Consider the following 12,101-nt stretch of genomic DNA (forward strand, 5'->3'; position numbering starts at 1 on the left):
GAATATAGATGAATAGAGAGAAAGTGAGCGCAATACAATAAGGGCAAATTTAGTTTAAACTTGATAAGTCAAAGTTTAAATAACCCATCGATGAAGTGATGTTGAGTTTATTAGACCTTTTGCAGGGAGGGAAAGTAGCACCATGACAAAAGCCCTAGTGTTGACTCAAAATGGAGAAATTAGAGAAAAATATTTAAAGGATTTTAGGGCCTGGGCTGGATAATTTAAAGCAGCTCTGCAAGGTGGGGAACTGGTGGGGATAGGGCATGTTTCATGGTGTTGCAGCTCTGGATTATGGTCATAGCCTGCTGACATGAAGAGATCTGAAATACAAGTTGTAAGTCTTAATAAACAGTACAAACAAAATTAAGAAACTCACTTACAAAAGTGCTCCATAATGTTTCAGTTCACTTTATTTGATTTAAAAAAGAAATAGATCTAAGATCCATGCATTTCTCAAATGTGGCTTTTGGTGAGCATTAGAAAGTGAAAGCACAACTTCCATGCTGAAATAGATTCTAATTCAACTTCATATTCAAAATCATGTGGCTTGTTCACCCTGTGTACATGTAAAATATTTATCGGTGTTGTCAGCTCCATCTTCTTTGTGATTGAGAAAGTATCACTGCTTATCTGGAAATAATTATGGATTATTTTCACCACAGCCAATTCAAATAGGTCCCTTAATTTAGAACAACACTATTTTTTACAATGCCATCCTCCACTAAAATTTGTATTTGTACTATCATTACCTGAACAACTTTTTCTCCCTGTTGAATTTCTAAAATTGAATTTACAGCATATTTTACAGAAATTTCAGGTGTTTCACTTTAGTGACAGGATGAGCTTCAAAATGTTTTGTAACAATTTCACAAAGTAAACGGAAAAATTGAACCACTTATGGAATCAACTTAATTTTTTATTTAAAACATCTCATGTTTGCAAAGTTCTCATCCTGCTAATTGTACTGGCATGTTAAACAGCTGTTACCTTATTTTATTACAAGTAAAAAAAGATTTAGGATAAAGAAAATTATTTTAGAAGTGTCTAAATGATCTAAACTTGGTCATTTTCCTTTGATCTAAATGACAAGTCATGCTCCAGTTGTTGCTCAGTCACTAAATCATGTCTGATCCTTTGTGACCCTATGAACTGCAGCACACCAGGATTCCCTGTCCTTCACCATCTCCTGGAGTTTTCTCAAACTCACGTCCATCGAGTCGGTGATGCCATCCAACCATCTCATCCTCTGTCATCCCCTTCTTCTTTTGCCTTCAGTCTTTCCCAGCATCAGGGCCTTTTCCAATGAGTTGGCTCTTCACGCTTCAGAACAATATGTGGATATAGTTTCCACAGAACAGTATGTTTGACTAGAAAATGAAACCCTTGGAACAAATGCAAAAATAGACAAGATCTAAGGACAACAGAAAATAACTGGAACTGTCCTGGGCAATCCAAGTAATTACATCACCTACCGACAGCTATACCTACATCCATCTCTTTCTATAAAGATCACTCCACCCCCTTAAGACTTACATTCGATAAGCTCAATTTCTTGACTCGTAAAAGCTCAATGCCCTTTCCAAAATGTCTGTGGATACCAGGGCCTTGAATTTTCATGATAACCTCTGGCCCTAATTTTCTGGTTTTTTTGAATTATTGTTCACATATCTGTTTTTTAAATTTACACTTTGGCAACAAAGGAAATTCAAATCCTTTCTTGATTTCTACAAAACAATAGCTTGTATAGCAGATATCATGTGACACATTTAGATGTGAAAAGAGGAGCAAATGACTTACATCCCAGGTGACTTTAAAATGAATATTTTATATCTGTTTGCTCAAATTCCTTGAGTCCTTCTTTCATGAAGCTTGCCCCTTCCGTCCCTTCTGACCCCTCCTTCACAGGACACCCCCTTCCCTCTACCCAATTCATAACATTTTGTTAAGTAGTGTGATGTAACTCATTAGATTTGATTCATGCTCAATTCCAGGTCTCCCTTAGAGTTGAGAGAAATCTTGAAATTAGCACTCATAAGAAAGTCCTAGTTAAATACTGCTGCTGCTAAGTCACTTCATTCACGTCCGACTCTGTGTGACCCCATAGATGGCAGCCCACCAGGCTCCCCCGTCCCTGGGATTCTTCAGGCAAGAACACTGGAGTGGGTTGCCATTTCCTTCTCCAATGCATGAAAGTGAAAAGTTAAAGTGAAGTTGCTCAGTCGCGCCTGACTCTTCGCTACCCCATGGACTGCAGCCTACTGGGCTCCTCGGTCCATGGGATTTTCTAGGCAAGAGTACTGGAGTGGGGTGCCATTGCCTTCTCCAAATTAAATACTAAGCAAAGAATATTTTATTTCCTAATTTTTGCATAGTTGGTGAGAATGGTTTTGTTATTACATATATTTATATAGAGAGCTTCCCTGGTGACTCAGATGGTAAAAAAAAAAAAAATCTGTCTGCAATGTAGGAGATTTGGGTTTGATCCCTGGATGGGAAAGATCCCCGAGAGAAGGAAATGGCAACCCACTTTAGTATTTTTGCCTGGGAAATTCCATGGACAGAGGAGCCTGGTGGGCTATAGTCCATGGAGTGGCAGGAGCTGGCCATGACTTAGTAACTAACCATCACCACCATATACCTATATACAAATATTATATATATATACATATATATATATAGAGAGAGATGTAAAAATGTTTGTGTATATTTATGTACATCTATTCAAAAATATTTCCCTAGTCTATGAGTTTGGATGAAGTCACATTAATATTAATACTCAGGTCTCACAGGCTCACAGTAGCCACTTCTACACAGGATCTCATGTTTAAACTCACTCCAGTTATAATGGCTTCCCTGGGGTTCTATCACACACACTGCTCTACTGGGTCCTACCCTGATTCCATCAGGGAGCCTCATCTTCTGTGAGCTTCCACTGATGATCACCGTACTTTCCGGGCACTGTGGTCCCTCTGGGGCTTTGCCGCAGTTCCTGAGATCATCACCAGAGCAGTGGAGACTGGCCAGGCACAGCACTGAAGCAGGGACACATTATCCCTAGAGGTGGGACAGGAGTTCCTCTCCCCAACTGTGTTACAGCTCCTCACCTGGAGACCCACACGGCATGGCTCAGGGCTCACCCATCTTCCTCTGACCCTGACTACAGGCATCTGCTCAACGAATTTTTCCAGGAAGACTTCTCCCCTCACCCCATTGCCATGTAACCCAATTGACACAGACACTGGTGAGCCCCTGACCCCATGCACAGCTGAATATAAGTTCATGTAAGAATCTGACCCTGGTGCCTATTTTGTTTTTCCTAGATTCCTAGAGGTACAGAAGATTAGAGCTGGAAAGGGTGCATTTCCTTATTAACAAGCTGTGGTCCAGAGATGCTGGTGATGTGGCAAAGGGACAGAAGCTGGTGTGACTGAACAAGATATGCTCAGTTTCCTGCGTCTCTATCCACTACACTGCATCCAAAGGAAAATAACGTGTGTTGGAAGTAGTCATTTTATCATCAGAAGTTTTGCCAAAAATCAGTTTTGCAGTTATTTCATTTACTGAAAGAAGTGAAACAGGTACTTAATTCTTTGGAAGGTGAGCCATCTGTTACTCAGTAAGAGAAGGTAGGAAATATTTTTATCTTACTAATTTAGTAGGACAGCTGTAACCAAAAGCAATATTTTATAAATATTGAGTGTGTCTTACTAACAATGTGGAATTGTTTTTAATAAAATAAGCACATAAATGTTTAGATATATTTTACATAATAAAATAAATATGAGGTAATGTAAAAATCAAAGGCTATTTCAGCCAGATTTATATGAGAAATTAAAAATATTGGATTATACAACATACCTTGGGCTTTTAGCTTTTCATTCATCTTTCTGATGGATTCGAACAGAAATACAATGAAAGAAAATTCACCATAAAATTACTAGTATGAATAGGAGACCTCTGTAATGTAGATGGATGATGCAATAATAAATAAAGGTTAATAATTTTTCTTTTTGTTGTAATAACCAGTTATGAAAAATAGTGAGAAAAGATCTGATTAATAAAATCAATATAAAAATAACTAAAATGAATGTCATACAAGAGGAATTCATTTGGCTGCAAGAAGCAGAAAGCTGAAGTAAGATAAGTTAAATTAAGGAAGTATGTCGCATGTTTAAAACAAAAAATATTTCAGAGATAGACAGTGAAGAGTTAAAGCGGTGGTTCCATAGGCACCCAAATTTCTTTCCCCTTTCTATTTCACCATCTTTGGCTGCAAATTCTGTCTCTACAGTTGCATCGTGGGTCCAGGATAACTGATCAATTTCTTCCCATCACATCACATTTGCACTAATCAGTTTCCAATTGTAGGTAACTGAACCCACTTTAGCTACTTTACATACAAATAGTTACATTAGAGAGTGCTAAAGGGCTTAGAGAATCATAGGTAAGGCTGAAAAAACAAACTCTAGGTTAAGATTTCTGGAATAACTCCCCAAATCACATGAAAGAACTGGGCCATCAAGGGAGCTGCCATCCTCTTTTTTCTTTTGCTATCCCTTCTTTGATTGAGAAGCTGTTTGCCTGGTTTAAAGCTGCCACGCCACTTGCTGCCTCCAGCACCACATGGCTACTGCACAACAAGAGAGGAAATTCAATTACAGGAAGTCATATAATCACAAAGCTGCAATGATTGGGAAGTTTGTACCACTGTTGGTGTCCTCAAAACCAAACTGTTTCTGCTACAACCTGCACCCACGAATTCAGTGACTGGAAATGAGGTCCTTGGCTAGTGCTTCTCCAGCATAACTAGATCCCACACAATTGGGCTTGCCAACAAAAACAGTACAAGCAGCACTTTGCTTTATTTCTGACTTCCAGATCTTCCACTTATGCATTAGATGGGTTGAACATTCACCGTATCCAGAACCACAGCTTCAAGGAGATATGGAGAAAGTTGTTTTCAGATTTCCGGTCTTTGAAATGGAGAAAGACACACTTGAATGTTGTCGTGGTAGACTGTAAGAGCCAATCCATCATTCCACTGAAACATTGGAGTCAAAAGAAATGAAAAAGGAAGGGGGAGGCTCAAAGGACACCCTCCTTCACTACATGAGCTGATTTTAAGATTCACCCAGTGATGTCCATTTTCCTCTCATTATCTACTCCTAGCTTCTAGGGAGGCTGGAAACAGTGGGAAATTAAGGAGTGGTACCCAACTTGAGGGCCTCCCCAGGTGACTGAGTGGTAAAGAATCCACCTGACAAGCAGGAGATGCGGGTTTGATCCTTGGGCCAGGAAGATGCCCCTGGAGAAGGAAATGGCAACCCAGGACAGTATTCTTGCCTGGGAAATCCCATGGACAGTGGAGTGGGGCAGACCACAGTCCATAGGGTTGCAAAAGGATTTGGCATGACTTAGGAATTAAACAACGGCAACAACAACCCAACTTGAGACAGCATAATTCTTAGCCTTCCAGTGCCATGCAGTTTGTCTCTCCTAGTGGATTCCAATCTACCTGGGATTGGGGCACCTCTACATTGTGAGCACTACTCTGTTTACATCAGCACTATCATTCAGACCAAGTTTCCACTACATGCGTATCATAATAGACAATCTTACCACATTTCTCCTTCTAAATTATTCACTTTTTGGAATAAGATTTTTCTTGCTTTTCTTGCACAGTAAGTGGAAGATCCTCCCCAGAGCAGGAGTCCAGGAATATATGAGTCCAGGAATATACCACCTCTTGGTAACATCTTGCCAATCAACTTGACATTCTTATAGATGTATAAGAGCCATCAAAGCCTAGCCTTGGAATATTCTGTGGTTTGACTTTACTGAAACTGGATGAAGCCAAGTGTCATGAAAGACAGAGAGCTTGTCTTTCTCATATGTTACTTGCAGAATAGAACATTAACATTTGGAATCTTGAAAATGTAAGAGAGAAAAAAAGGAAGTGAGAAGCGTACAGATGCAATTATCCCATCTTTCATTAGAGGGAATAAGTAGATACAATCTAAAATTAAAATGTGTCTTTCAATTTATTTGTTTTTTATTCTAGTTTTACAACATATGATTGATTTTCTAAACATTTTTGTTGGTTTTGCGAGATTTTGAACTTCCCATAATTATATGTGTATAATAATACTCTATTATTATTCTTCAGTCACTTGGCTTTTTGCACTGAATAGTGAAAATTTTAAAGTCCATTAATTAAGCATGTTCTTTGTGTTGATGAAAACTTTTGAGTCTCCACTGATTTTTGTTCCTTTGGTCTTTTAGCTACTGAGAGGGTAGCCAAATTCTCCAACACAGTGGCAACTTTGACAGTTCCTCTTGTGATTCCTTCAACATTTTCTTTTATATATATTTTGAAGCTAAATTGTTGATCCATACCAGTTTAAATTTTAAATATCTTCTCCATGAATTTAACCTTTGACATTTTGCAACTGTCAGTTTCACTTCTCCTTAGTACTGCTTGCCTTCGGGTCTCCTTAAGTTGCTATTAATACAGGTAAATTAGCTTCCTACTGTTAGTACTTAACTGGTCTATTATTCTTCATTCTTTAATTTCAACTATTCTAAGTTTTTATGTTCTGTTTCTCTTTTAAACAACATTGAACAAGGTTAATTTTTTTACTTATTTCCTCAATATTTGTTTTTTATCTACCAGGTTTGTTATTGTTATATCATCTATAATTATTGATACATTTGAACCTATTTTCACCATCTTATTTTGTGCTTTTCATTTGCTTCAACCCTTACATGTTTCTTTTCATTTCTTGATTTCTGTTAGACTGAGGAATAATTTTCATCATTCCATGTTTGTTCTTTACTCTGGAAATAATATACTTTATATTTTTTCATCATGTTTCTAGGAATTTTATGTGCACACTTGACTGCTTCTATCCTCTAGTATCCATTAAGACTTTCTTCCTCTTATTACAAGGTCCCCTTCACAATTCTTTTGTATGGATTTACCATTATTAACATTTGTCAGTTTCTGTCTTTGCTAATTACGGCCTTGTGACTAGATTTTGATCAACAGGATATAAGCAGAAGGAGCATGTGCACCTTCAACTTTGTATCTTTAAACACAAAGTTGCTTCATCTTCCTGTGTTCTTTCTTTGTCTTCAATGAGTAAAATGCAGATATGGTGATTTCAACACTGTAAGTCAGGAAAGTCAGAGCAATTGTCTCAGACCCAATGATGGAAATTGTGTTGAGTTTCCATCTCTGGTCACTAGAGGACCTTGTGGAATAAATTCTGTCCCTTGCATTTTATTTGTGTTTCTTTGATACAAGATCTAAACCTCTACTCCTATTGATAGAGAAATATCAGAATGGGGGGTTGTCATAACACAAAATAAAATATCTGCTGTTGATTCAACACTCAGACAATAGGATGCAAGAAAACAGATACTGAAGGCTACAAACTTGATGACTCTTGTTTGTTGAAGGGAAACATTGGGATAAAATACTTGGCAACATTCATCTGGAAGACAGACAACTTAAATTTTCAGATGCAAGAAAGTAGTTGGAAATAGCCACAATGTTAGTGTGTACTCATTGTTCCTTGTTGTTTTCAGCAAGTTTTTATAAAGACAAGTTAAGAGCTGTTATCTCCTTGCATACAATTTCCCTTCTTGTTTTTAGTCATCCCACACTACGATACTCTGGCAATATATTTTAGTTGCGTGTGTGACCACTCAGCTAAGGACTACATTTCCCAACATCTCTTGAATGTAGGTGTGAGTATATCACTATATTTTGGCCAATGGGAGAACAACATAAGTGACATTGGTGAATTCTGCTTCATGCTCTTAAAAATTATGTTGTTTATTCACCATATTTTTTAAAGATTTTTTTTTTATGTGGGCCACTTTTTAAGTCTTCATTGAATTTTTTTACAATATTGCTTCTGTTTTACATTTTGGTTTTTTGGCCTTGAGGCATGTGGGATCTTCCCAGACTAGGGATGGAACCCAATTTGCATTGGAAAGCAAAGCTCTGACCACTGGACTGCCAGGGAAGTTCCTCGCCATATTAATTTACTTTGTTTTATTGGTATGAAGTCTACATAACATAATTCATCATTCTAACATGTTCAATTCAGAGGCATCTTTTGTATTTACAATGTTGTGCTATCAACATCTCTTTCTACTTTCAAAAAAATTTCATCATCCAATAAAATCACCCTACACCCCTAATCACAAATCATTTCCCCCTTTCACCAGTCCTGATTCATTTCTGTCTCAATATTCTGGATATTTCATACGTAAGGAATCATAATATGTGAGCTTTTGTGTCTGACTCCTTTCACTACTATAATGCTTTTGAGGTTCATCCATGTTGTATCAGTACCTCATTCCTTTCTGTGACTGAATTACATTCTCCTTTGCATGGATGTGGTCCATTTGTTTATCCATTCACCTGAATGGATACTATCACCTCGTGCTTGCTAGAATGACTATAATAAAAAGGAAACCAAACAATAAATGTTTGCAAGATGTGGAAGAAAAGGAACGCTTATCAACTTTTGGTGGGAATGTAAATTGATGCAGCTACTATGAAAACAGTATGAAGATTCCTTAAAAAAATCAAATATATTTCCATCCCACTTCTGGAAGTATATCCAAGGCATTGGAAATCTTGATCTTGAGCAGATATCTGCACTTTCACATTCATTGCAGCAATATTCATAATAGCCAAGATATGGAAACAACCTAAATGTGCACGGATGGAGGAATGAGTTTTTTAAATGTGATATATATGCACAGTGGAATGCCCTTCAGCCTGACAAGGAAGACAATCCTGCCATTTTCAACAACATGACTGGATCTGGAAGATGTTATGCTGAATGAAGCAGGTCACAGGAAGACAAATACTGCACGGTCTTATTTATATGAGGAATCTAAAAAAGTCTAAATCAGAGAAGCAAAGAGTAGGATAGTGGTTACCAGGATCTGGAGGAAGGAAGAGCTGAGTAGTTGTGGTCAAAAGGTACAAGCTTCAGTTATGAGAGGTAAGTTCTGGAAGTCTTAGGACCTATGAACTATGATTAACAATACTGTAATCTTAGCACTCTGCTAAGGTGGTACTTTATGTAAAATGCTTTCACCACAAAAGGAAAAACAAAGCAAGCATAACAACAAATAAAGGGAACAGGAAGAAACTTCTGGAGGTGACGGATAAGTTTACGGCAGTGAGTGTGGTGATGGTTTCACAAGTGTATATGGATCTCAAACACATCCAGTTGTATACACTAAATATCTACTGCTTTTAATAGGTTAATTCTACCCCAATAGGGCAGTTTTTTGGGAGAGATATCATTCACAACAGCATAAAAAATAACAAGTGCCTTAGAACAGGTAAGTTAATAGATGCATACAAGATTTCTAGGAAAATTTTATTGAGAGAAAATAAGACCTAACTAATTGGAGACATGAATTGTCTTCACAGAGAGGAATGCTAACTTTTATAAAATTTTCAATTCTCTTTTTAAAAAAGTGTCTGGTCCATGTGCTTATGCAATGATCCACAGGTATGAAATAGGAATGAAGATTCCATATGTACTGATATGGAAACATCTTTAACATATACTATAATGCAAAAGACGCAAGATGCCAAAAACATGTATAGAGAGCTACATTTTATGGCTGAAAGGAGTAAAATAAATATAATTGTTGCATTTACTGATTTCACATAAAGAAATACTGGAAAGATTTTTAAAAACTCACAAAAGTTCCCAAAATGAAAATAGAATAAGATTGATGGAAAAAGTAGTGGAAGCAAAACTTATAAATGGATACCTTTTAATATAATTTAGATTTTTAACCCTTGTGACTATATTTACTATACAAATATAATAAAATTTTAAGTAATAGTATAATAAGTCTGAGTAAGGTAGTAAGATTAGTTTTTCTCAAACAACATTTTTTTTCATTGAAGTAATAGTTGATTTACAATATTATATTCATTTTAGGTGTACAACACAGTGATTCAATGTTTTTATAGATTATACTCCATTTAAAGTTATTATAAAATAATGGCTGTATTTCCCTCTGCTGTACAATGTATCAATATCTTTGTTGCTTACTTTATGCACAGTAGTTTATATCTCATAATTCTTTTAATTTCATATCATTTATGTTTATGGTTTCAATTAGTTCTTATACCATTTTTTTCCTTGCGTGTGTGTTTGTGTTAAGTTGCTTCAGTCGTGTCTGACTCTGCATGACCCAATGGACTATAGCCCCCCAGGCTCCTCTGTCCATGGAATTTTCTAGGCAAAATTACTGGACTGGATTGACATGTCCTCCTCCAGAGAATCTTTCCGACCCAGGAATTGAACTCGCATCTCTTAAGTCTCCTGCACTGGTAGGCAGGTTCTTTACTTGGGTCTTGTTAAACATCGCTCCATTGTTACTTGGTATTGGCTGTTTTTGGTGAAGAAATATGAGGTCAACTTGAACTTTTTTCTCCTTGATGTGACAGGAGTTGTCTATCTGGTTTGTTGGAAAATTTACATTTCATACTCGAAGTTTAGCAGTTTCAAGAAGCTGTGTCTTGGTATTTGGTCTCCCTCATAGCTCAGTTGGTAAAGAATCTTCTTGCAATGCAGAAAGCCCTGGTTCGATTCCTAGGTCAGGAAGATCTGCTGGAGAAGGGATAGGCTACCCACTTCAGGATTCTTGGGCTTCCCTTGTGGCTCAGCTGGTTAAGAATCTGTCTGCAACGTGGGAGACCTGGGTTCAATCCCTGGGTTGGGAAGATCCCCTGGAGAAGGGAAAGGCTACCCACTCCAGTATTCTGGCCTGGAGAATTCCATGGACTATATGTTTAACTCAGATGACCATTATATCTACTACAGTGGGCAAGAATCCCTTAGAAGAATTGGAGTAGCCATCAACTAAACAAGAGTCTGAAATGCAGTACTTGGATACAACCTCAAAAATGATAGAATAATCTCTGTTCATTTCCAGGGCAAACTATTCAATATCACCGTAATCCATGTCTATGCCCCAACCAGTAATGCTGAAGAAGCTGAAGTTGAACGGTTTTATTAAGGCCTACAAGACCTTCTAGAACTAACACCCAAAAAAGATGGCTTTTCATTATAGGGGACTGGAATGCAAAAGTAGGAAGTCAAAAGATACCTGGAGTAAGAGGCAAATTTGCCTTGGATTACAAAATGAAGCAGGTTAACGGCTAACAGAGTTTTGCCAAGAGAATGCACTGGTCATAGCAAACACCCACTTCCAACAACACAAGAGAAGACTCTACACATGGACATCACCAGACGGTCAATACCAGAATCATATTGATTTTATTCTTTGCAGCCAAATGTGGAGAAGATCTATACAGTTAGTAAAACAAGACCAGGAGCTGACTGTGGCTCAGATCATGAACTCCTTATTGCCAAATTCAGACTTAAATTGAAGAAAGTAGGGAAAACCACTAGACCATTCAGGTATGACCTAAATCAAATTCCTTATGATTATACAATGAAAGTGACAAATAGATTCAAGGGATCAGATCTGATAGACAGAGTGCCTGAAGAACTATGGATGGAGGTTTGCGACATTGTACAAGAGGCAGTGATCAAGACCATCCCCAAGAAAAAGAAATGCAAAAAGGCAAAATGATTGCCTGAGGAAGCCTTACAAACAGCTGAGAAAAGAAGAGAAGCTAAAGGCAAAGGAGAAAAGGAAAGATATACCTGTTTGCATGCAGAGTTCCAAAGAATAGCAAGGAGAGATAAGAAAGCCTTCCTCAGTGATCAATGCAAAGAAATAGAGAAAATAATAGAATGGGAAAGACTAGAGGTCTCATCAAGAAAATTAGAGATACCAAGGGAATATTTCATCCAAAGATGGGCTCAATAAAGGCCAGAAATGGTATGGACCTAACAGAAGCCGAAAATATTAAGAACATATGGCAAGAATACACAGAAGGACTATATAAAAAAGATATTCATGACCCAGATAACCATGATGGAAAAAGAGGTGGCAGGAATACACAGAAGAACTATACAGAAAGATCTTCATGACCCAGATAACCACGATGGTCTGATCACTCACCTAGAGCCAGACAT

General features: G+C 37.4%; 1 long non-coding RNA gene across 1 annotated transcript in view; it reads right to left on the reverse strand.

Moving 5' to 3' along the window:
- Positions 1-393: 393 nt before the first annotated feature.
- The window catches only part of LOC145529177 (uncharacterized), a 32,653-nt gene continuing 20,945 nt past the window's right edge, over positions 394-12,101 (reverse strand). Inside the window, exon 5 of the long non-coding RNA XR_014070987.1 lies at positions 394-1,385. This is a non-coding gene — a long non-coding RNA (uncharacterized LOC145529177). The remainder of the gene's footprint in view (positions 1,386-12,101) is intronic.

The sequence above is a fragment of the Giraffa tippelskirchi genome, chromosome 12 (assembly GCF_054371585.1).
Source record: "Giraffa tippelskirchi isolate mGirTip1 chromosome 12, T2T-mGirTip1v1.2.pri, whole genome shotgun sequence".
NCBI lineage: Eukaryota > Metazoa > Chordata > Mammalia > Artiodactyla > Giraffidae > Giraffa > Giraffa tippelskirchi.